Source organism: Oenanthe melanoleuca, chromosome 2 (genome assembly GCF_029582105.1).
Source record: "Oenanthe melanoleuca isolate GR-GAL-2019-014 chromosome 2, OMel1.0, whole genome shotgun sequence".
Lineage (NCBI taxonomy): Eukaryota > Metazoa > Chordata > Aves > Passeriformes > Muscicapidae > Oenanthe > Oenanthe melanoleuca.
Genome location: NC_079335.1, coordinates 27485608 through 27512070, shown reverse-complemented (window position 1 = coordinate 27512070; position 26463 = coordinate 27485608). Strand labels below are relative to the sequence as shown.

At 34.3% G+C, this 26463-nt stretch overlaps 1 long non-coding RNA gene across 5 annotated transcripts in view; it reads right to left on the bottom strand.

Moving 5' to 3' along the window:
- The window catches only part of LOC130250268 (uncharacterized), a 52731-nt gene extending 26558 nt beyond the window's left edge, over positions 1–26173 (bottom strand). For 3 of the 5 annotated variants that reach the window (XR_008839950.1, XR_008839953.1, XR_008839954.1), the window contains exons 1-3: positions 26068–26157; positions 10094–10177; positions 4470–4556 (exon numbers count right to left, since the gene is read on the bottom strand). This is a non-coding gene — a long non-coding RNA (uncharacterized LOC130250268). Of the gene's footprint in view, positions 1–4469; positions 4557–7942; positions 8414–10093; positions 10178–21559; positions 21683–26067 lie in introns of those variants that run through there. The other 2 variants (XR_008839952.1, XR_008839951.1) reach the window with 2 other exon arrangements.
- Positions 26174–26463: the final 290 nt, after the last annotated feature.

Here is a 26463-nt window from a genome sequence, read left to right as displayed (position 1 = left end):
CGATCACTTTCTTGCTATGAATATATTTATAAATATTTTCCAGGATTAGCTGCTCCCAGGGATAGAGATGAGGCTAAAAGCAGTGTAGTGCCCTGTCTCTACCTTCTTGCCCTGCTTTGAGCCAGGGGTGATATTTTCCTTCCTTCATTTCTCAGGAATCCTCTCCAGTTACCATGACTTTTCAAATCTGAGCAATTTTCAAAGACAATCAGTGTGGCCTTGTAATGAAATCAGGCTGCTCCCTCAGCACTCAGGGTTTACCAGGGCCCATCCCCACAACTCCTGTGGAGGTTGTAGTGAGGTGGATGTTTGTCTCTTTACCCAAGTAACAACAGGACAAGAGAAAAGAGCCTCAAGCTGCATCGGAGGAAGTTTAGATCTAAAGAAAAATGTTTTTGCTGACAGGGTTGACAAACATGGGAACAGTCTGCCCTAGGAAGTGGTGGAGTCACCACTCCCAGAGGTGCAGAGAAGATGTGGCACTGAGGCATAAAATGGACTTGGCAGTACAGGGTTGGCAGTTAGACTTCATGATCTTAAAGGTCTTTTCCAAGTTAAATTATTCTATGACATGTATATGGCCAGTTTGTTTATGTGCTTTTTATTTTGGTCCTCCTGAACTGAGGGTAAATATTTTTCCTGAATGAAGTGTGTGGATTGCTCATATCTCACACTGAGACTGTTCTCCTTAAGACAAAGTGTTGTTGTCTATTCTTAGAATCACAGAAACTTTAAGGTTACAGTAGAAATAGTGCATTTGAAGTGATAGTTTAAAAATGCTCATCTTTATTATTTAGTCTTAATATCATAACAAAATACTCCTTGGGTCTTACTTCACCATATTCTATAAACCAGTGTATCCATCTAGGTTACCAAAACTGTTCCCTTATCAGAAGATTCTTCTTTTCAGAATCCCTGATGATGAAGCATGGCTTTATTTCAAGAGTGTTTTTCACTTCATCAGACCCTTGCTTTCTTTTCCCTATTTTATAAAATAAATTAAGTCAAAATATTCACATGAAAATGACAAAAGGTAAGATTATTTTACTGAATTTATTTTGGAGAAGTTCACATACAGAGTTTAGTAGTGTCAAGGCTCAAATAAATAAACAAATCTATGTTGTCCAGAACAGACTTGACTTATAACCACTTGGGATACTCAGGCTGTATCAAGTTTTGTTCTTATATTTGATGTCACATAATTTATCGTGACTACCATTATCAAGTCTAGCTAAAGCTGAACATAAATTGTGTGAATAGTTGTATATATCAAATAATAGTGAAAGATGAGTTTGGTCTTTACAAAATCTGTTTGCTAAAGTCCATGTTGTCTGCAGGACTGGATCACCTGGCTATAAAACAGCCATGCAGAGAGTTGGACTAGATAAACTCAGTAGTTAGACATCCATCATCCCTCTGCTTCAACAGTCATCGGAGTGAGGGGTAAACTTATTTTGTAAACTCCAAACATTTTTCTCTCTATAGAATATGACCAATGTGTTACCTCAGCCAGAATCTTGAAGGAAAAAATAAAATCAGTGTCATATCAGCAAATATTTCTTCCACAAGGATAGATTCCCCATGTGCATATTTGTAAGCCAGATAAATTAAAAAAAAAAAAAAAAAAAAGCCATAAAACCAAAGCATAGATACTTTATTTTCCTTGGGAGAAACATTTATCTCTATACTAAAGGATATTATCCTTAAGAAATCTTTATTTAGAAGGATTTTGCCTTTATTTTTCTTCCTAATTAACTATCCACCAATGAATAAATCTTGCATTTTTCAGATGTGTTGCAGATCATAGGCACTTTATTAATCCCACATCCCTGAAATTTAGATTGGCTCTTTCAGAGCTTCTTTTACCAAGGACAGAAAAATAGCAGCCTAGTAGGAAACACTGCTATTCTTTTTTCAATTCTCAAATGCTTGCTCTGCTGAAATAGTGTTAAGCATTGTATTTTTTTTTTTTTTTTTTTTTCCCTAAAGAAAGGAAAGCACTTCCTTGCAGAGGAAGAGCTGAAGCAAAGAAAATTTGCATGAATGTTTGAAGCAGTTTTAGCCTCTGCTGCCACTTGGGAAAATAATCCAAACTATAGATGTTTAAAGAAGGTCAGCTTGGTGGTATATATGACAAAATGCAACATGAAAAATGGTCTGTATTCATCATGTTCTTTAAAATCTGTGACATTATTCAAAAGAAAATGGTTTTGCTTGTTTGAGAGAAAATGAAAGGTTGTTCTCTCTCAAGCTTTTATCATGACTTCAGCCCTGAACTGCTATGTGGCCCTTCATAAATAACTTAATTTCTTCATTTGAAAAAGAGGACTGTTTGGGATTTCCAGTATGAAAATATTTTGAACATATTACTACAATATTCTGTGGTTTGCTTTTTTGGTTTCTTAATGCCATTTTAATCTATTTTATAAAATGTTTTCTCTTTAATTTTTTTCCACTTCCAGGTGAGAAATGTTCATGATGTAAAAAATCACACTCAGATTTTCCTCAAGAATATTTGTCCACATGTAGACCTACTGTTTAATTTCAAATGATGGTAGATGGTGTGTGTGTGTGTCTGCATGTAATATCCACAAGTTCCCTTCCTAACAATTTCTTCTTTGTCTTCTGCATGTAAATTTTCTTTTTGAATAGAGCAAACAATATAATGAACAAGGTGACCTGATCCTTTTCTTTAGGACAGTAAACTGAGATTACTGGTAAATAAAGTATCCTGACATTAGAAGGCTGTTACTTTTGCAAAGAACTGTTTGTGTTTCTAGGATATAGATTACATATCAAATTAGCAGATGGCTTCCTATATATGATGGCACAGATGAATATCTGGATTTTAGGATTTTAATTTATCTGATCTTAGGCATCACTCATTTCATGAAAAGGAAAACTTCTAGAGAATGAAGGACTTGACTGATTGTGAAAAATACTAGACCCTCTTTTCACTGTCTTTCTATTGGCTTTGAGATGCAAACAATGATTGCAGGGAGGACATTAGGTCTTGAAAAATATAAAGAGTTTTCTATTTGCAGTGAGCTTTGAGGGTGTGCAGACAAAACTGAGATTTCATGTTTTACTCCTGTTCTTTTATTTTTAAATTACTCTGTTCCTTGAGGGTGAGAAAAGCATACTTTATGTGTTCTCTAAAATCCCCAAAACCTGGCAATTTCTTTGTAAAATGGTGAGACACACCAGTATTTTAGTAGAATATCATTTTATGATAAATATTGATAATTTAAAAATAATCACCTATATTTAAATTTATGACATATTCACTTAACTCTTGAGTAGTTAAGGGCATTAAAAATGTGTTCACAAAGCACAGGCAGCTTTCTTCACCTACTGACACTGTTAATGAGTTGGGGAATAGAGTCTCAGACATTATTCTCTTTTGTGTTTTCTGAAACATTCATACTTGTAATCACAAAAAATAATCCCTCTCTGCAATTGCAGTTTGGAATTTCAAAAATGTGACTGGGCAGGGCAGTCAAATTTACTGGATGAGGATGCATTAGAAATGCTTCATTTTCGATGCTGGTGTTGTTATCCTTGAATTCTTCTCTGCCCTTCTGTGCTTACCTTTCACTCCAGTGAACCTGAAAGAAGCCCTGTGCAATGAAATGGTGCCTGTGTAAATTCTCTATGTTCAGAGTTTTCCAAAGCACTCAGAACTTCAGGGAAATAGGGAAGAATGATTCCCAGGAAAGCTCTTGGTGGAAAGTGCTGTACAGAAGAAAAGCACTTTTGTTTGGTAAAAGAGTGAAAAAATTGGATTGACAAATAGTGATTTTTTTTTCACTAGGTGAAAATCTGTTTGGAAAGTGCTGGATGTTGGTTTTTTTTTTTTTCAAACGTTGACTTTTCCCTTTATTTTATTTTTAAGGGGGAAAAATACAGCATAAGCAGTATTGTGAAGTATTTCAGTCTAATATTTTGAGACAGGTGATTTAGACCAAAGACTCAAGTTAAAAAAAAGGTTAACTGCTAAATATTTCCTCCTTAAAGAGGTTAGTGCCAAAGAATACACTAAATTACTTTTAGCATTTAAGAAGTAATGGTAATTACATAATTAGGTTTTTCTCCATAAATAACATAAATTTAAAGGGAATGGATTTATTTTCTTTTAAAATAGAATTTCATTGCAATTTTTCAGCTGACCTTTCTCACATTTCTGAAAAAGAATTGTTTCCAAGCCCACTTTTTAAAAGCAGATTAATGCTTTTAGCTCTGTGTGCTTAGCTGAATCAGCACAGGTATTGCTGAGCTGATGACACCTCCTGTGTACCTAAAGAAGTTGAAATCCAGAATTTAATGATGTCTTCCCTAATCTTTTGGCAAGTGAATCAATGGGTAAAAGTTTTCCTAGGCTGCTGTGGTAGAAAACTGAAATAGTATGTATCTATTTTCCTAGCACTATGTTTGTGCTAATACAGTTTAAGACTATCAGTAACACTTACCATTTCCCAGTGTTTATCAGCCAGCCCAAGACAATTGTGCAGAGATGAAAAATCACCATGGAAGTTTCCAATGGAGCACCAATCTCTCTGTGACATTTACAAAGAGAAATAAATGCTGTGCTTTTTTTGAATGATAAAGGTGAAGAAGAAAAAAATGCCTTTTTTCAGTTTCCTGTATTTATCTTGTCAGAAATTATTTCTGTGAAGCATCCTCATGTAACAGCAATTGGGAATAAGAAATCTATTACAGCCAACACAGAAAGTTCAATAAACTGGGCTGAATTTACTGGACTTGGAGCAACATCTTTCTTTTTCTCACACATCACTGCCAGTAAAACCAATTACCAATAATCTGAGGATTTATAATAAAATCCTAAAGTTGTGTATCCTGAATCTGTCTCAGGTTCTAATATGTCAGCTTTATCCTGAATGTGGTTCATATGGATTAGTAGCCATACCTCAGTATGGAATAGCAGCCATATCTTTGTGCTTGGATATTGAGACAAATTGTTTAAGCACAGTGGGCATCAAACCCATTGGAGAGGCAAGGATCCCCCAGCAGTAATGTAATTCAGAAGTTTGGCTCATTCATGTTAGAGTGTGGCAGTGGAAAACTTGATCTAATGTGAATTGTAAACCAATGCTTGAAGTTATCTTTTCCTCACTTGATCTGTGGTATAAAGTATAACTTTCAATACTGCAGCTGGCTATTTGGCATGTCATCAGGATGAAGAGTTGTCTTTATAGCAAAGAGAAAAATATGCACACATAAAAGAAGTTTTTTAATTTTTGCTCTTACAGAGATTCAGATAGAACACAAACTCCATAATAGTTTCATTCTACCCTATTTTTCCTATTTGTTTCTGCATTCACATTTACTCCATTGTAGTCTGCCATTGCAGTCACAGTTATTTCACTAACTCAACAGTGAAAGGTTTGAGGGCTTGTCAAATCTTTTCTGGATTTACTGGAAAGTAAATGTCCTCGAGCTTATTACAGCTGATTTTATTTCATGGAACAAATTGTCCATTATTTAGGTAACTTTAACCTAAGTTCAGCTTTGTGAAATAATCTGATTTTGCTCTATAAAAATTATATCATATTTGACAAGGTTTTAAATAAAACTTGAAGGTCAACAAGAGAAGAAAGTGGTCAAACATACTAAAAACACAAAAGTGGAACTACACCTAAAAGAGAAAAGAAGTCCAATAAAACTCTCCCACATTTTGTTTTTGTTCCATACAGTGATACAGAATTATTCACAAATAGAACCAGCCTTATTAATGATATTTTGTGATGCAGATGCCTACACACTTCTGCACATCTCCATCTAGGCAGATGTTGCTTTGCTTTTTTTCTCCCTGAAAATTTGTAGGCATCTGCATTGACGAATGCAATGTTTATTTATGACAAGAGAAATTGGGCCCAAAACGATTGTGTGGACTCATTCTGTACTGTTTTAACTTGATTATAAAGCAGAGGTCATAGTGCTGTAATGTAAAATATTGCCTTCTGATTTTGAGGGGGATTCTGTCAAAAAGTGTTTATTAAAGTAGAGTATATTACATTTCATACCCTGCAGTTTGGTACTGTAACTGTTGTACTTCATATAGACCCAAAAATGAAGCTGTGGGTGGGGAAAAAGGGATTTTTTCAGAATATAGGTATTCTCTTGTGTACTTTTTATCAGAAGCTCTGAATAATGCTGTCTGGCAAGATTTTGTATTTCTTGACATTTAAATGACCTGGCTCCATACATTCGTCTGAAACATTACATCCCAAACTTGCCATGAGATTTCGTGTGCAGATGTGATTAAATGTGTTTTCTCATGGTTGAAATTTTCATTTGATATTTAACAATGGAGAAGCCCTATATGGAAGCAATATGCTTTATTTAAAAAAAAAAAAAAAAAAGTGTTATATTATGTTTACAGAACTGGAAGTATTACTGCAATATAGAAGTGTATATAGAAGTGTAAAACCAGAAAAGGCAGATGTAAAAACCAAAAAAAACTTGATTTAAAGCTATGTAAGCAATAGTTTATCATTTTGGGAGTAAGAGGGGTTGTTTCTCATTTATTTAATTTACAGTTGTAAATGTACACTATACCCATTCTACAAGATGTACATATTCTAAGCTTTTTGCAGTAGTCTGAATTCAGTCTTATTCACATGATATAGAGACTACAAATTAACCAAAGCATATTTTTAATCCTACCTAGAGATCATGCATGATGTTTTAATAGTACAGAGAATAACCTTGCCATTTTGCTATATTTTGACATTTTGGGGATGATGACCACCACAAAGGTTATTTAAAAAAAAGCCCTGAGTCTTTCTTACTGAATTTTTACTGCAGTTCTACAAAATGTTATTGGAATGAGAACTGCAAGCTAGTTTCTCCACAACAGCAAATTTATAAATATATTAGTGATCCTGCTTCAGGCAAGTTTCCATATTTGAAGCTGGAAATCTGAGCTTCTGTTCAAAATTGTTTCATAGTCATAACTAGTGGCAGTTTGTTTTTACATTTAATTTGTGTATTACTGAACATTTTTCTATGAATGTTCATTAAAGAGTTGAATTTTTCATACATTTTCAAAAATGGTCATTAAATATCTGATGCTAAACCTAAAAGTTTTTGTCATTATCTATACAAATTTTTTTCTTTCCGGTATTTCCAAGTGCATTTTTTTGTTTGTAATATTGTGAATGTGTTCAATTTTGCATTGCATATTTAACAGCCTTAGAGAACCATTCCCACAGTTTACAGGCATGTTTCTCATGCATGGACAGTACTGCTTTTGAATTATTTCACTGACTGGAAAAAGGCAAAACACATGGATTACCTTTGGAATTAAAAATGTCTGTATTATTCACTTCTGAAAAGGAAAGTTAGCCAAAATTTTCTGCCATTCTTCAATAAACTGCATAGTAGAAGATCGAACATGATTGAGCAAAACTGCTAGAACTACATAATAGCACTACAAAAGTTTCATATAATATAATTTTAACTATGGAAATGCAGTGTTTCATTTGTTTTTGATGGAAATTTAAAGAATAAATTGTCATACAGCTCAGACATTTAAAGCTTAATGTCAGATTTTTTCAATTAAAATGAAGGAGAAGAGTCATAGAATGAAACCTTTTTTTTATCTACATCTGTCACCTTGGTTTTTCAGATCAAGTTTTGATATCTCCTAAATTGTGTATATTAATTCTGTTTTTTGTAAGCTCTATTTGATCAGGAAAAATAATTGGAAATGTTCTTTTGTGAATTGCAGCATGATTTTGGATTTTTGCCTGGTTTGCAGTACAAGCATGTTTGGGCAAGATCACATCACAATAGGGAGGATGCTTTAATGAGTTAGTTTTGTTTATCTTCTAAAATTCTTATTTGCACATAACTAGAAGTTATTAATGCAAGAAAAATTGATGGAACCAAAACTTTCTTATCCTTTAGAAGGGATGTTGCCTCATTCTGCCATGTATCAATTTTCTGTTCCACAGAATATTCTGTTATTTCCTCCAGCTTCATCAGAGAATAATTGTTTGTTATTGCATTTTTATTTCTAACAGAATGTATTGATTTGGCACATGGTGATGAAACACAGAACTGAAGAACTCCCTTGTGTATTTGGAGGACCATCCATCTATATTAATTTAAATGTCTGTTGAATTTCTCAGGAAAACTACTAAGGTCAATAAATGAACTTTATCTTCCTTCTCCCCCTGGAATCATTGCTCATGTAACAGCCTCTATTCTCAGAGAGTCTCTGGATACACATGTTCAAAGACTGTTTCCATTTTCTTTCATCCATTTTTTTTATTAATAAAGTGCATCCATCCATTCTTTCTCATCCCTTCATTAGCTTGAATGTATCTCTGAAGTTCTAGACATACAGTTGTACCTTGAAAGATTTTTGAAGTTTCCTTTGTCTGAACTGTGAAACAAACAGAAGTGATGTGAGGATTCAAAGGTGCCAAAGTAAAGACAAACCATTTTGGTACCAGTTATTCCCCTAAATTTCTCTAATGGTATCTGGATAAAAGCATCCAAATACTTTTTAATCATTTCAGTATTCATGTCTTCAGAATAATTCTTTTAATAGATACATAATAATTTTTTAATAGATACATAATAATAGATACAAAATAATTTTAATAGATACATAATAATAGATACATAATAATAATACATAAAATTTTCTTTTTCATCTTGTTTACATCATATCTATTCTAAGGAGATTCCTCTGTTTAAATTTTTCATTGAAGTAACATGGTTACTTCATGGTTACACCACTTCTCCTAAAGACAGAACAAAGATGAGGTCACTTCTTAAAAAAGTAGAATTTCTATGGTCTAGGATTGCTATATTTTAGGTGGCATAAAAGCAGGAAGTAAAAAGCTTGTTTTAAAAATAATTTTTATGTGAAGGATTATGTATTTTCATTTTATTACAACTTAAAAATAAGTGTGATTAATTTTTTCTCTTACTACATCTTCATTTAAAAAAAAAGATACATAAAATAATATTTTTTAAAATCAAAGAAAATAAAGTCTTTAATTAGGAAAATATTTGTTTTGGAGCAGTACTTCTGAGGCAAGAACTCCTTCCCAGTATTAAACTTCATCCTTATATTTTCTGGAAATTTCAAAGCCTGCTTTATATTGTATTTCCATAGCATATGATTTCCTTTTTTGCCTTTTCCCCCTCTGTTTCCATTTTTCTTTCTCCCTCCTATTCCTGGAAACACATTCTCCAGCTGGACTGTAACAGATCTGTTTTCTGTCCAGTGTATGGTTTCCTCTCTAATTCTGTCAGTCACTCCCTCTTTTAAATTCAGACTTCTGAACATCAATGTTCTTGTCAATCTGACAACTTATTGGCACAAAAATATCACATGATTATATGTTTCATTGTATTTCAAATCATTTCCTCTTAAAAGGGAACTGATGGTAGGTGTTCAGAATAACTCCAATTTCTTCTTTTTTCTCCTGATTTTCCTAGGAGTCCCACCTAGATAAAAGTCATCCTCTGTGATTTCTTCTTAATGTCTCACTTTGAGGAAGAATGGCTTTTTCTTTTTCATTAAATGCTTTAAGTGATCAATATGATCTGCATCTTTCTGTTTATATAGTTTTCTATTCTGCAATATTCTAACAAAAGTAGTAATTGACTTGTTTCCCACTATCTCTTTGTGTTGAGCAGCATGTTTCTATCTAGGATAACTAATTACACATTCAACTTAATTCTTTTTCTAATGAGATTAATAGTAGATGCAGTCTAATTTAATGGTACTACTTTTATATCAAGATGAACTTTAGAAAACTATGTCCCTTTTTATGTGTTTTAATATTTCTGTTCCTCTAAAACTGAGCATGAAAAATACATTCATTCCTTTTCAAAAACCCCATTAGATTTTTTGAAAGCTAACAAAAATCAAAAATTTAGACTCACTCTAAATTCTCAAAGTTATTAAAATCTGGAATGTTTCATCACATCTGGGACTAGTTAAGATAACTATTTTTTCATCATATTTTCCCCCAAATCATAATTTGTTTGATTTGCCTGAACATCAATTTGAGTCCAAATAAAAATTTAGATGGAAAAGAAAACTCACCCATCTCAAAACTGCACCAATTGGTTTAGAGGAATCCTTGTGATGCAAAATGCTGAAATCTCATTGTTTGATTCTTTTCTGGCCCTGTGGAGATAGACAGAAGGAGTAAAGTTACATTACAAACCAGACACTGTCCAATGGGACCACTCAGAATTATTTTTTTTTAAAAAACCTGAGAAGCCAACGTACCAATGAACCAACCAACCAACCAACCAACCAACCAACCAGCCAAGCAACCAAAATCAAACCCCAATCCCAAGGACAATACAGTATCATATTTCTTTAATAATATTATAAGGTTGTCTGCTCCTCGGAGTTTTAAACTAATTGCTAGTAGCATGTGCATTTTTTTCCTTGAATGTCTGTATTGGTCATTCCAAGCAGCAACCATGGATACATGATGAAATTATTGATTTTCTTGATTTGGACTCCTATATTGTTATGCATACTAAAAATGTTTAAATATGTTTTCAATTATGTCATGCTCACACAAACTAGGAATTAGTTAGATCAGATTTAAGCAAATATGACCTGAGTAGATATCACTGCTAAACCAAGGAATATGGAAAGAGGATATGGATATTTGGATAATCTAAAGCAGAACAGTCAGATTTCATAAATGTAGGTCATAAGTCCCAATATTGCCATAATAATAAAAATTTGTCAGCTTTAAGCTATTTGATAAATAGGTCTCTCTGCATGACAAAGCTAATATTATATCCAAGGGAGACCAGCACTTATTCTCAGTGTGGGTTGCAAGTGAAATGTCTAAAATGTAAGGGAAGAAATACATATAAATTCAAAGTCAGTAAATAAATAAGTACTTTTGCTTTTTCATTCTTCCTAATTCTGTAGGATAGTTTAAATCTCATGCATGAAGCTGAATGTGTGAAATTATGGTGATGATAATAGAAACTTGGTAGAATAAAAAAAATGAAAGCTATTTCATTGTGTGAATTAGAAATTTTATTAGAATATTATTTATTATTTATTATTAATTTATTTATTATTTATTAGAATATTTAATTAGAATATTTATTAGAATATTTCACTGTGCTATTAGAAAATTGCTGTATAAACAATTGTGTGTTAGAATTTAAAAATAACATGAAAGAGCAGAGAATTAAAAATAATAATAATATTAAAATTACCAAATATATCATTGTTTGTTGCCCTGGTGAGAAAGTTTGAGTGTATGGCACATTATTAGTCTGCAGAGTACATGATTAGAGTGGGGGGAAAGGTTTATGGTTTTGGGCAGTAAGATACATATTGTGCCAGCCTGATACTAATTCTGCCAGAATTTTCTAGCAGGAGGAGAGTACAGCAGACTTGCTGTCTTTCAGTTTTCTGAGTAAAGAATTTGGGAATAAAACACTGCCTGCCTTCCATTTTTTTCATCCTATTTAGACAGTAGTTTCCTAACAGAATCAACTATTTTTTAGAAAGGCTTTTATTAGGAGATGATTAGCAGTAGTGCTATAATAACTAATTAGTATAACTAATTGTACTACCACTAAATTGAATACTGCTTAAGCAGCAGATTGTTATGGTCTCCTATGGCCAGAGAGTTTCAAAACTTTGCACAAATAAAGAGGACTAAACAAGCTTTTATTATTTGATATAGAGTTTCATGGTGTTGAAATTGCTGAAGGAAGAGTAGAGGAGATCCAAACTGGATAATTTTCTGCCTGCAGTGCCAGGGCTTCCCTAGCTCCTGAACCAGGCACCTGGGAACTAGGAATCTCATGAGACCCAGCCATCAGTTTCCAGGGTTCCAAGGTTGCTATCAATTAACATACTAAGAATGAAACACAAAAGCACAATAAAACTAGTTTGAGATCCAGAGAGAAATCTTACACATCCTTTGAAATAACTCAGTTTTAACCAGCTGATACCAATGATGATGAAAACAAAAGTAATAAAGGACAAATAGCAAGCAAGTTTAAGACCGTGACCATCTGTAAAACCAAAATGTTTGGGGAATTTTAAGTTTCATGGGCTTAAGCCCTTGTCTTAGACTCCACACAGAGAAACTGAAAAGTTAAATTCTATATCACAGATTGCTGTCAAAACACTTGAACGCTGACAGGTTTGAGGCTGTGGTGTCTGTGGGAAGCCTGTTCTAGTTCTTACCCACTCTCTCAGTGAAAAACTTTTAAATCCTTAATCCTGCTCATCCTATACTTTTTAAACAAAGACTTTATTTCAAACATACAGCAGCTTCAAATTGAGGCATATAACAATAAAGTGAAGAGATTTTTTTCAATTCCCCTGTTCAGATTCTCTAAAACAAACTTATCTTGGGGTGACTTTATGATGCTGAATTGTATCCTCATTCATCTGATTAGCCCAGAAATAAGTTTTGCACTTTTAAAACTAATTTGAGAGTGAAGTGGGGGAGAAGGAGAAGTGGTGGAATGTCTGAGATTGTATTCCAGACATAGAGATAAGAGCTTCAGCTTTCCATCTCCTGGACTGTGCTGTCTGCAGCACGGACAGACAGCAGGAGAGCTCCTTTGCTTTTAGTTAGTTTTTAGCTAGCTGAGGCAAAGAAGTTCCCCAGACTATGAGTTTTCTTTTTCTTGGAACTGTTCAAGCCTGCTCTGGACTGAAAACCCAGAAGAGCAGCAGGAGCTCACACCTGTGGTACACAGGGACATGGAATTTTCCAGTACAGGAGGGATTGAGAGAGGCTGAGTGAGCTGAGCTGTACCTCATGACAAGGATGTTCTGAATTTGCCATCTCTTCAGAACAACAAGTGTTTTTATTGTTTAATATTATTCTTTTTTTATGCTTGTGAATGCTTTGCTTGTTAAATAAACAGTTTTTTTCCCACTTTTCTCCAAGGATATCTTTTCCCGAACCACTTGAATCTGCTTTCTAGAGGGTGCCCTTTGGAAATTTTCTCCCAGATTTGCCCTAAACCAGGACAAAACTGAAAAAATCCAGCTTGAATACCATTTTATGCAAGGTGAGGGTTTTAAAATGAGAAACACCATATGCAGGAAATTCTATAAATTAATCCAGGATGTTCCTTCTTTTTTACTTTATGTCTGTGATGTTCTGTGTAAATAATAGTGTTATATTTTTCTAATTGAGATATTTTCAAAACACTAAAAATTATTTAGACTAAATTTTTTGTTAGATCAACTGAATTTCTATCTATCTGGTCTGAGTCACATTGCAAGTTATCAGCTTATAAAAAACAAATGCTAATTTGCTTTGATCCCTCCACAGAACCATATGCTGAAATATCACAAAATTATGTGACGGGAATTTCTACCTTAGCTCTTACTATTATAGCTGAATAATCAATATTTCAGTACTCAAGTTTTGTTCCCTGCTTTGTTTTCCAGGTTATATATCCCTTTTCATAAGATGATGTTTCCTGAAGAATGAAGTTATTGTGAGTTTTTACTAAGTTTTTATTTTTGTTATATATTCTCATCAATATCAGTGGAATCTATTACGTTAAAAATTGGTAAATATTTTTATATGGAGCTCTCTTATCATTTGGGACTCATAGTCTAAAAATCATTCTTCAGACATGAAACCTTTATGCATGCCACTGTGGAACTACAACAACATCAAGATATCATCAATGTTTATTACAATCTAATTCAGAAATATGTTACTGGACAGAATTCAAAGCACTTTGAGGAAAATTCTCAGAAATATCAGTAATATGTGATTTACAAGAAGAAAAGAATAATATATGAGAAATCCTTCGAGATGTCAAAGAAGAAAGCAAGTTATTCTGAGTAAAATAAATTCTTTCATACTCATTTTGCATCATCTTAAAAATTCTAGTGCTGTTTTAAACATTTTCTTAAGCAAATATATGTCATAACATCTTAATAATAACCCACAATATGCTTGGGATGGAGTTTTGTAAGCTATCAGCTGTCAGCTATTCTGACAATACAAGATATGATTGAACTTTCCTTTTGTTAATGTAAGTCTCTGAAATCATTGCTACCAGTCTGCACTTCTGATAAGAAATCCCAGTTTTGCAGAACTATTGACAGTTCCCCCAGATGTGTCCCATTAGTTCCAGGGTTTTGGTGCCTACTGACCTGTTGCTGGAATGGTGGCATTGGAGTCCAAATAAAGATGAGGAGAAAGGACAGTAATATAACTGTGGTCTTATTTGAAAACCATATTCATCTTTAAATCCAGTATAATTAGGTTTGTTTTAAGATTGTCTTTCCTTAGAGGATTTGTGCCTAAGAGCCTTCAAGTAACTGGCAAGGTTGGTTAACTACAAATGAGAGAATACTTCATAAATCAAACATAAAGTTCTGTTTTATAATTGCTATGAGATTTTGGACCAGTTATACTGTTTATTATCAGAGAATGCACAGGAAATAATTTCTGGCTCATCTCTGTGAAAATTGAATTTCTAAAATAGTACTATTAAGATTAAAAATACTATATTCAAATCATAACTCTTAACAATGCTCCTCATAGCTTATTAGTTTGTTAAATATTTTAACTGAAAAACAATTTGCCATGTAATACTGTCTATTTTACTCAATATGATAAGCCTTACTGCCAAAATTCTAATTAAACTCAGACTATCAGCCACTTTTGAGATTAGTTGTACTCCATGTGGCATCCTAAGTGAGATTGGGATGATTAGTGCAGCACTTAAGCATAATATTCTGTCCCTTCAAGCTAGAACTAACTCAAGAAAGCAAGAAAGAGCATGTGTTCAAAATCTGCTGATGAGCTAGGCTGCTTCTCACAAGAAGTTTTCCATTACCAGTGGAATTAACAAAAGTATGAGTACAAATTTCTCTGATATTTCAGCCACAGCAGACTCACCCATGTATCAACTGGTAACACTAAAATGGGTAAGAAATTTCAGTGCAAAGAGAAAACAGGAAGGCAGCAGTGCATTCTCCTGGCAGACAAGTGAGCCTTTTCTTCTTTACTGTCAGAACTTCTCAATCCAGACTCTGCTGCCCTAGAGAAGCACTTACAGCTTCAGGACCTTGCTTAAGGCACTACTTGGCAACATCACAGGATGGCACTGTAAATAATATTGAAAAACATAACTTTTAATTTGATGTTGCCAAACCAGGCTTTCTATTCCTGGCCTGCTCCAATTTTCATCATCCCTCATAAATCATCTTTGTAGCCGAGCTCAGTTCTCAAGGAGACATTGAATGAATAATTCCTTTCAACATAAACATCAAAATTAACTATCCCTTCACAAAATTTAACACATATAGGACATAAAAGGACAGAAACTGGGGTGAAAACTTTCAGTTTGAGCTCATCAATACAGTGTAAGAAAGCTGTCACATCCCAAATATCATAAACAATAGGTAAAACCCGAATTAATTAACTCCATCATTGAAATGAAATACCATTCCAAATTTCCCTGCCCAAATTTCAGAGCACAGCTGATTGCAAAGCCTTTGTTTCCTAATTATTCAGCATACTTTTGGCTAATAATTTTTACACCCTTGAGCCACATCTCCTGGGCACATCTGATCCTTTATTGCATGGGAATTAGAGCCAACAGATTATATTGGAGAAGTGCATGTTGGACATCTTGCCCTTAGAGTTGTAACAGGCTTGAAAGACAAAAAATACTGTATTTCTTTCTCAGTTATGGAAGAAACATTTGGGAAGACTTGATTATGATGAAAGAACACAAAAACCAGGAGATGCTAAAGCAAGTTTGCATTTCCAGTGCTTGAGGAAATGAGGGACACAGTTCCTGAATAGGTATCATTTGCCATGGTAATCTTGTGTCCAGCTCATATAGCCCTTCTTTCAGCTTTTAAAGAGGCATCTGACCCACAATTTTCATTCTGCTTCTTTGTGGTATTTGCTATTCTTTTCTGATATTGCATATATATAAGAAATGATCCATTATTGTCATGTAATTATTATTGCTGTACCAATCTATATAGAGCATAAAGAGACAGAAAAAGCAATGTACCTGCAAACTGACCTTGTGCTACCACCTATTAAGAATTTATTGCATTGTTCCTTTTCACTAGCATAGATTTCGTTGGAGCTCTTGCTTTTTATCAGTTTGTTTAACATTAGTTTTGTGTGTCACTTGTTAAAAGAACCATAATGAGGTATGGTAAATTAAAATAAGGACAAAGATGTTGATTAATGTGATGCTTTAAATCAAAATTATTTCATTTTGTTAGTGACAGCTTTATCAAATTAGCTTTTATCATCTAAAATTCATGTGTGCACATTCACACACATCTGCATGAAGAACTAGTGGATTTTCCATCAAATTTTGCAAAAAAAACTTTTATTTTTTTTATTCTTTTTGAGAGAAACCTGACACTATTTAAAAAACTTGCAGAACTGGTTCTCATTGATCTGATAACTATTTCTCAGATTGTAAAATTTTATAATTATTTTTGAGCTGAACTCAAATATTTTATGGATGCACACCAAAAAGAACTCAAAAAAAGTGAATTGCAATACTTTATCATATGCTTTGGCCCATGGCTTGCTTTCAAATCATGCTGTTTCAGCAGGTTTCTTTTGACTTTATCCAAACACTATCAGCAAGTGAGTGAAAGAGCTCAGGATAACTTATGGCCACACCCATCATCTTTACTATCCAAATATCACTGACAAAAGACTGTCACAGAAACTGATTAAAAGTTGGGGAAAAAAAACCCTGGTGTAAACAACAGCTCTACACAGCAGAGAATCCACTCTACAAAATGCTTACCCCTGCATGTCCAGAGACTTGCATCTAACATTACTTGAAGCTGTATTACTTATTTCTTGACTAAAAATAGATTGATTGTTATGCCAAAATGTTCTATTAAAAAAAGAAACCCAGACAAATATTAAATTGATAAAATGAAAATTACCTAATTAATAGCAGAAAAGAGCTATTTATTTTACCTCCAGATATCTTGATTAATGGGTGGACAGTTGTTTTGTCTGCTCCATATTTTAAATTTCTGGGGACCATGCTAAGAGCTATACAGAGGGAGAGAGAACCTAAGGAGTTTCTGGCTAGGCTGCAGAGACAGGGTTCTGTTTTGGTATGCATAATTCATTATTAGATCCTGCCAGGAGCATATTCTAGATGGGTAGGTGTAGATTTTTCAGCTGTTTATGGATGTCTGATCTCTGCTGTGACTGCAGCCAGGGCTGTGATAAGACCTGAAAAGGGTTATTATGGTGGTTATTTAAATCTCACTTAATCCAGGTGGATCTGGGAATACTGAAGTTAAGGTGCTGGGTGCAGTTTCTTCTAGATATTCTGAGAGTACTCACATTCTAATAAAGGCTAATGCTGTATTTGAAAACTTAGACATCAAAACAGATTTCCTAGTTACAGGCAGCCTTTTTGTTAGGAAATTTCAGAAAATAAACAAAAACATACCTCTGGAAAACCTGACCTTAAGCAGTTGAAAAAAATATTTCTGAGAATTTCTGCTAAAATATGATTCCACTATGAGGAAAATTAACTGCATCTGTTTGTCTGCATTTATAAAGAGGATATGGTATCAGCAGATAGGACAGTTCTGACAGTCAAACCTTGAGGCTTTGAAGTCAAATTCATACACTGCTGTACATCAGAATCATATGATAAATTCACTTTAATAAACAACAAAACAACACAGACTGTTGTCTCCAAATTTCACCTTTTATTTTTAGGAAGGAAGAACAATAGTATTTCAAAGTAATGAAAAGAAGATATGGACCTTGGAAATCTCAAAATCATAGAAAGGTTTCTGTTAGAAGAGACCTTAAAGATGATCCCTTTCCCTTTCTAGCCCCCATTATACCTTCCACTAGACCAGTTTGCTCAAAGACACATCCTGGGCTTTAACAAGACCAGCCATGGGGCATCCACAGCTTCTCTGGGCACCTGTTCCAGTGCCTCACCACCCTCACAGTAGAGAATTTCTTCCTTAGAATGTCTCATGTAAACCTATCCTCTTTCTGCTACCCCCTGCCACATCAACACAGGCCCTTGTGAAAAGTGCCACTCACCCTAGACCCTGATGTTTACCCAGTTAACTCAACTGAGGGAACTGACATTGACAGCTGTACTACACATATGGTTGAAAATGCATGTGAGAAATGCAACTTTCCTTAGCTAACCAGTAATGATATTTCCTTTAAAAGTGACTTGTGAATTGGATACACGTGGAAAAATCTATAATTTTTGCAGTTTTGTTACACTTTCACACACACACACACACACACACACGTGTATATATATATATATATATATATATATATATATATATGCTTTTCAGGATAGTCAAAGGAGCTATGATGAAGTTACAATTTAGGTGTAGCTATGACTTTGGTTCAGTAAATTATGCTACCCTGTGAGGCTGAATAAATCATTGGGAACATAATACAGATGCTACCCACTGGGCTATCAAGATTCATCTTTCTGTCTTAGGCAGCCATACCATAGAGGCACATCTAAATATATTAAACTCCATCTAATAATAATTTAGATTTCTTACCTTTCTAATGAAAGCCCACTTCAGAATCATTCTCTGATGCTCAAACCTCTCCTAATATCCAGCTTTACCTTCACTATGGACCACTGAATTAAAATGTGCATACCTAAATTTAAGTAAAGAAAAAATACTGAACTTTGCAGATAGCAATGCAATTTCCTCAGGAAGCAGCTGGCTCCTGGGCTGGTAAATACTCTCCCCACAGAGGTATGGAGTTCACTGTGAGTTAATATACCTGACATGGAGCAGGGCAAATTAGTTCCATATTTCTCTTCTTATAATGCTATATGCCTTCAAAATGTCTGGGTATCTCTACCCTGTCCTGAAGATATTTAAGCCTATTACCAAAGCTTGGAATACTTTTCATAAAGCTGCTGGTGTTAAGCAAAAAGTTTTTCACAGACAGCAATATTGTCTGTCTAAATAACATTTGCTCTATTAAAAAAAAATAAATAATAAAATAAAAAAAAAAAGAGGAAGCAAAAAAAACCCCAAAATCACCAAACCAAACATCCAAAATAATTCTACTATAAAAGATATATAATAAAAAAATATATGGCAAAAGAGATGCAAAAATAGAAGAAAAATATTTGAAATGTATATCTGAATCAGTTCAGGTAATATATGCCTTCTAGAACTTGAAAAATGAAATTCAATAAGGTATTTATGTAACTGGAAAAAAAAAAGGCAATATAGCAAGTTTTGTTTTCATTTTGATGGCGCAAACCCACCAATAGAAAAAAGAAAAATGGATAAAACCCAAGGAAAACACTGCATATGTTACCTTATTTCTTGCAGTTTTGAATTTGTACTGCATTGATGGGGCAGTTAATTAATTCTGTAATATTGATCTGGGTTCAAAATTGTATGTATGTGGCTGTTAATGATTAAATTGTAAATAATTCATAAAATATGACAATAATCAAACAATTCTGACTTTAAAGGCCCTCTTGAGGAAGAACAAATTCTACACATGGCTGAGTTCTGTTGTGCCTCTGACTTTTTATTTATAACCTGGTCCTAGAATTCTACAAACAATGCAAGATAAACTAAGTCCTGTTGAAGAAGAAATGTCCTCTTGACTAGGCAGACTATAAACCTATGCTGACTTCTGTATGAATAATAAAATTTTTTATGAGGAAAGAACTTTTCCCATTTTACTCTAGTTTTGAATGGCAAAAAAAATTAGACAAAGAACATTAAAAACCAAAGAAATGTTGCTAATGTATTTCCTCTAAAGCTAACTTAAAGTGTTAGCTAAATACTTTTTCAATGGTTACAGCTTAAAATCAAAGCTATATCTGTTTTCTATGCACACTTTTTTTGGCCACATTTGTCTGACTGTGGATAGAATAGATCTTTGTGCAGCAGGGACATTGGATCTGTATTCATTGGGAATATTGTTTGCTGTACAAACTAATGTTCTAATCTTGCCACCGTGTCTTTTTAGTGTCTCTTTTGGATATAAATTCATAGAAGTACTGAATATGTATCATAGACCTCACATAGACTCAGAAGCAAATTTATGTATGAATAATAAAGAGAAAGGATAGATTTTTAGGTTTTGTTGTCAGTTTTATCTCTAGCCTGACTCTCTTTGCAGTGTTCTCAGATGTCTCTGATGAATACACAATAAAGCAGGTCACTGAAAAGTCATCTGCCAGATCACCTACAGATTTGAATGGAAGAAAATGGTGTGGATCATAAAGTGATGCTATAAAGTATGAGTCATGAAGATATGATAACAGAGACTGTATTCCAAGCTCTGCTCTAAGTTATTTGAATCAGTGCAGCTGAAGTCTCAGTATTGTCTCATTTCAAAAGTCTTTTCCACCACAGTATCAGAACTAAAACTTGATCTTCATTTGGATTTATTCACATGTATTTTCTGAGATATAACCTTCATACCTAACACTGTCTTATAGAGAAACAAATCAAGTAAATGTTTGGATGTGTAAAGTTAATGATCCTCAGTATATTTATAAACATTTAGATATCAGAGTGGGTACTGACTAAGGTAGTAGCATAGATGAGACTAAAACCAGACAGATGAATGTAACACATATCACTAATAAAGTGCATAGAAACCAACATTCACATTAATTGCAAAGCTTGTCCTTTTATTTTTATTTATGAATCTACCTGAATTTTAAAATAAATCTATTTAACTAAGAACCTATTTTCAATATTCGAAACAATAGGAAAGGGAAAATTTTTTGAAGGGTTTTAAAATAGCAAGCAGATGTGTCTTCCTTTAAATTACTTCAATTTAAAACTCTAAACTATTTTACTTTTTTCTCCTATATTAAGGTCAATTATTATAAAGTGCTTCTACCAACACTCATCATAATCACAAATCACTCTATTTCCATAAATTCTACTTTTAAGGGCCACTGTAATTTCCATGGTATTGACTTTTTCTATATTTTAATTTTTAAACTACAATTAAGTTTACTTCCATTTCTGTTACCATCCCTTTCAACAATATATTTATTTTGTTATCATTTTACATACAAGCAAGAATTTTTTTATATTTTCATTGCAAATACATAGGGACTTCAGGCTTCAGAGAATGCTATAAATTTGTTGTATCTTCTATGATGCCTTAATAAATACCCATTCTTGATTTATTGTCCAACTTTTGTTTTCATTTTGAGACAAAAAAACCCAGTTTCTGTTAACTCTTATGCTAAAACCAGATAACAGAAATACTATTCTTATAAGGTATCATTTAATAGTGTAGTAGGGGTTGGAATTTTCTTGCAATTCTGTTCATTAATTTGTATTATGTTCAAACCAGCTACTCAGTGAAATTATCAAACACTTATGACCAGCAGAGATTTCAGCAGCCCACAGATATTACAGCTTTCTGTCATTTTCTTTTTCAGAGTTTTAAAAAGTCACTTAGCTGCTCAAGACATTCTCCTGTTTCTTTACAGTTCCTTGTAGTTATGACCAGGGAGATTTCCTCTCACTTACCTGTCAGCACAAATTTGAAGGCAGTGACAATAGCAGTGAGACCAGTCCCACCACACTGCAACCTCTGCTCCTGCACAGGGCTGTCCATGCTCAACCAGCCCTCAGCTCTCTCCAGGATGGTGCCTTGCTTTGACAAATGTGGAAGGAGAGACAGGGGAAAAGAGAGAACAGAAACCTTATGGCACAACAGGAAATAAAGATTGTCTTGTCTAGACAGGAATATAAAAAGGTGAAGAATGCATATGGTTACTGTCATCTCACCCAGAGCAGGAAGGACAGACTGAACAGGCATTGCAAATAAAAGCCAATGTCAGGTACAAACTGGCCATGAATGAGTTCAGAGGTTAAAAAAATTTTATAATATCACTCCTAAATCTTACACTTTTACTGCCAGATTTCATTATCAATAAAATTGTCAGTGCAATGACCCCAGGACAAACCTCCTGATGTTTTTCTTTAGATTGAAGATATTTTTTGGATGAAATTTGTATGTTGTGGTGCTTGAGACAGAAAAACACTGAACTGGCACTACATGTCTTCTCTGCTTCTATATTCCCAAATAATCTCAACTAAACTCTCCAAAAGGCATGGGACAAATAGAATTTTTTCTGTCATTTCACAGAGTATTTTAAAAGGTAGGTGGTGTGATTTGAAAGACTGGCTCTCAGTATGGCTGGCACCAGGAAGATCTGAGTGCCATGAAAAAGTTTGCAATGATCACAGAACTGCAGAACTGAAAATGTCTTCAAGTAACTATGGAAAAGACATTTGTTGTCTTCTTTGGTTTTGTGAACTCTTCCATGCACTTGAGATTTGATGTAACCTCGTTTTTCCTTCATTCTTGAGGTTAAACAACATATTAAGTTTTCCTACATAATTTTTCCCTGTGGTTCATTTGACTCCTTCAGTTTCCTCAATTCTCACTTGAAGTATAACTGCCAAATAAAAACATAATTTTTCATTCAGAGTCTTAGTATCACCTTGGAAGGGGGCTTCAATATTTTTTTACACCTGTAAATTTTAACACTGTATGAGAATCAGGAGTTCATTTTTAATTTACCTCTGACATCTACTTTATAACTCATTTATTTGTCCAGTAAACATCTTGAGAAAGGAAATCTTTAATATTTATATAATGCCTAGCATACACTGCTCCTATACCCAGCTGTAGGCTCTAAGCCAACAGAAATACATGTAAAGAGTTTGTGAACAGTTGTTATTTCTATTAATGCTAATGGAGAACATGCTTCAAAATTATTTAGAAATTATAAAACTACCTTTCTCCCCCAAATTCACTAGAAATTCCCAGTCTTAGCTCATCAGTAAGACCTGCTATAATTTTAAAGATAGGCACAGAGTACAGAGAGAAAACATTCCAGCCCACTGGATAAAGATTTCTGCATGCCTGATGTCATCTCATTGAGGTAATTTAGGTTTCACAAATTACCATAACATTGTGCATCAGTTTACTTTACTTTCTCATCTTAGAGCTGCTGTTTTCCATGAAAAAAATGGATAGCCAAAGCTCTCAAACAACATGACAGACTAGAAACAGAATCCATAATGCTGGAAAACACCTCCAACATCATCAAGTCCAACCTTTGACTGAACACCACCATTCCAACCAGACTAGAGCACAAATTGCTGTGTCTTGTTGTTTCTTGAACACTTCCAGGGATGGTGACTCCATCACCTCCCTAGGCAGCCTGTTCCAGCTAGCATTTCAGTGAAAAAAGTTCTGCCCAAACCTCCCCATGCCCAACTTTAAACTTGGTCCTTTTATCCTGTCACTGGTTGCCAGGGAGGAAAAGCCAAACCTTTCCTTGTTACACCCTCCTTTCAGGTAGCTGTAGAGAGCAATAAGGTCTCCCCAGAGCTTCCTTCTCTCCAGGCTAAGCAGCCCCAGTTTCCTCAGCCACTCCTCATGTGGCTTACTCTATAAACCCATGAATTAATTTTCCCCTGTATTTTGAGATCATTGCATCATCTGAAATAAAGGGGGAGGAAAAGGTGGTGGCAGGGAGATCATCATGAACCAAAAATTTTTAAAAAGCCATGTCTCCCATTTTCTTTGTGTTGTTGATATGTGATTTTGATTTTAAAAAGACAGAATATTTTACCTAGCAAAAACCTCTAGTTATTAATAATAGAGGAAAAATAAGAACTTAATCTAGAGAAAAATGGCTTTAAGGTTTTCATTTGTTCTTTAATTTAAATGGCTGTAGGTTCTTCATAGCAATGTGACTTAAGGACCTATCACAATTCTTATCTTCTAATGTCCTATTTTAATAAGTTTTTGTCACATAATTACTGTTATTTGAAAGTAGAAGTTTGCATTTAATTGCTTAATAGTCACTGAGTTGTAGAGCATTTGTAAAGATTAATGACAGACTGACAGATGCTGATTATCATCAATAGTCAAGGCTATATTGCACAGAACTAAAGTGGAATATGAAGTTACAGAAGATCTATTAATTTTCCTCTACTCCCAAACATTGTGACTACATTCATACATATATGTTTGTGAGTATATATGTGTACACATGTGTACAAACAAACAGGCATAAAATGTTTTTTTTCTAGTAGCAGTGCAGTTATCCCAAGGGTGATGGCAGAGTGTAGGTTTGTTTGTCACTGTGCCCAGTCCTAGTAAAAACCCTTTATTCTCACAAGAAAGAGGTCTACAGTAACAAAAGTTAAAATACCAGTCTATTGCTATATTGCAAGAAAAGAATATTAAAAATAAAAATAAAAATAAAAAATTAGTGGATGTGGCTTGAAGTGTTTATAAAGCAAAATTCATCATAGATAAGGGAACTTTCACATGGTAAAAGCAGCAGAATGGAGTTCCACATCTCTGCAGTCCCTCCACTGTCATCTGAGCACCCTGATTAGTACCAGGACTGCTGTCAAGCCACAGATTTTTCTTTTTCACTCTGTTACATAAATCAAAATTGCAGAAGATCAGGACCTTAAGACTTCAAAAATCTATTTCTTAATAATTTCAAACAGCAACATCCTATTTATTCCATATGTTCATCAGATATTGGAAAAAATCTTTCAGTAGGAAAATTTCTGCCTTGTGGGACAGATTTAGAATTGTGAAGTTAAGGTTTGACAAGACAGAGATGGATGTGTACAAAGTTCCTTTATAAGGATACTAAAAACAGTAATTATTCTGTATTATAGTGATTTAATCATACTGATTTTTTGCATATTATACATAATGTTTACACGTGAATGCATGTATGTATATCTACAAATATATATGGTAGGTTTTGCACTTAAATCTATACAAACATGCAGTATATGTTATACTATTTGCCATGTATTATACTACAGTAGTGATAATAATTATTGTTACATACAAATAAAATTGCAAAAAGCAATACATTTATATCCTAAAGTTTTTTCTTCAGGCTCAGATCTATTTCAGTCATAAAATCTCCCTAACACAGTTATTTTTAAGTTTTTCAGACTCTCCACTGTGAATTACTTCATTTCTAGAACTCTATTTCACCAATTTAAATATAATGATATGACTAATGATTTCATGAGGACTTTTAGGCAGAAAATGATGACACCAGCCGTCCACTTTAGCCAACTAAATGAGGTATTGTACTGCTTTCAAGGCAAAGCACCTGGAGTGCTCTGCTCCCTTTATCTCTGTTCTTAAGCTTTATGGATTAAAGGGTTTTGTTCCAACTTGTTTCATTTAAAAACAGGTTTTAAAGCTCCTAGTGCAAAATTTATTACTGAAATATTGGGGTCTAGCCTTCTTCCACTATTATAACTTAAAACAGATATGCTAACACTGAACATAATTGCAATGAGAGTTCGAAGGAAAAAGATCTATCAGTTCAGATGTGGCACAGATTGACTCTCATAAAGGTGCATTTCTGTTAACTTTCCCAGAGACATTCCAGATTAACAGATGCAGAAGTGCTCCAGCACACAGGAGATAACTCCCATCAAACTCAAAGGCTTAACCTCTTGGTTAAAGTGATGTTAATGAAGGAGTCAAACTGAGCATCTCCTTTTGCTCTCTCCTTTCATACCTGTGTTGGGTTAATGTAAGGATAATAGTAGCTTGTTATTCTTTCATGTAGAACAGTGTATGCCCCCAATACTACTTTTGCTTGAACACAGATATACCTTTTTGACTGGAATTTTAATTTGAAAGGGTGTTTGAGGTATTACAGGCCCTTTGTATAAGCAAAGTACAGATGTAAGGGGACTCTGTCACTCTAGTTGAAGTTTTGTTTGCTTTCATAACACTTGTGCTGTTGACCCCCTGATGACATCAGGACATTACTGTGATGGTAAGCAGTTCACATGGGCAACTACAGCTCTGACTGGCACAGGGGTGTCTGGCCTGAAAGTGGCTCTAACTGTGAAGGGAAGGGGTTCAAGGGGCTGAGGGTGCCCAGTGCTGGTTCCCTCCAGCACCCCAGAGCTTTCTCTTCAGAGCTGCACCACCAACCCTGCCCATGGCTGTGGGGACTCACCTGTGGTGGTGCAGGGTGCCCCATGTCCTTTGTCCTCTTCAGGGCAGTTTCTCCAGCCTGTGTTTGCTCCCTCCTGACACTCAGTGTGAGCTGTCTTACTGTCCTCTCTGAGCTGGAGTGATGCCCAGCTTGGTGAAAGGGCAGGTTTTGCAAGGCATTAGTCCTTCCCACAAAATTATGTCAATGTAAGAGTGTTCAGGAGTAAGAGTGTTCACTTCTGCTTACAGTGCTCAGACTTGTGACCAGCCTATGTTTGGCTGATTGCCTGATTGCTTATGCAAGGAAGGTCTGGAAAGATGGGAGCAGCATTATTGTAATTTTAAAAGACCTCCTACTTCCACCAGCTCCAACAGAAATGTACCATCTTACAGTGCTGCATTTCATTCATACAATACA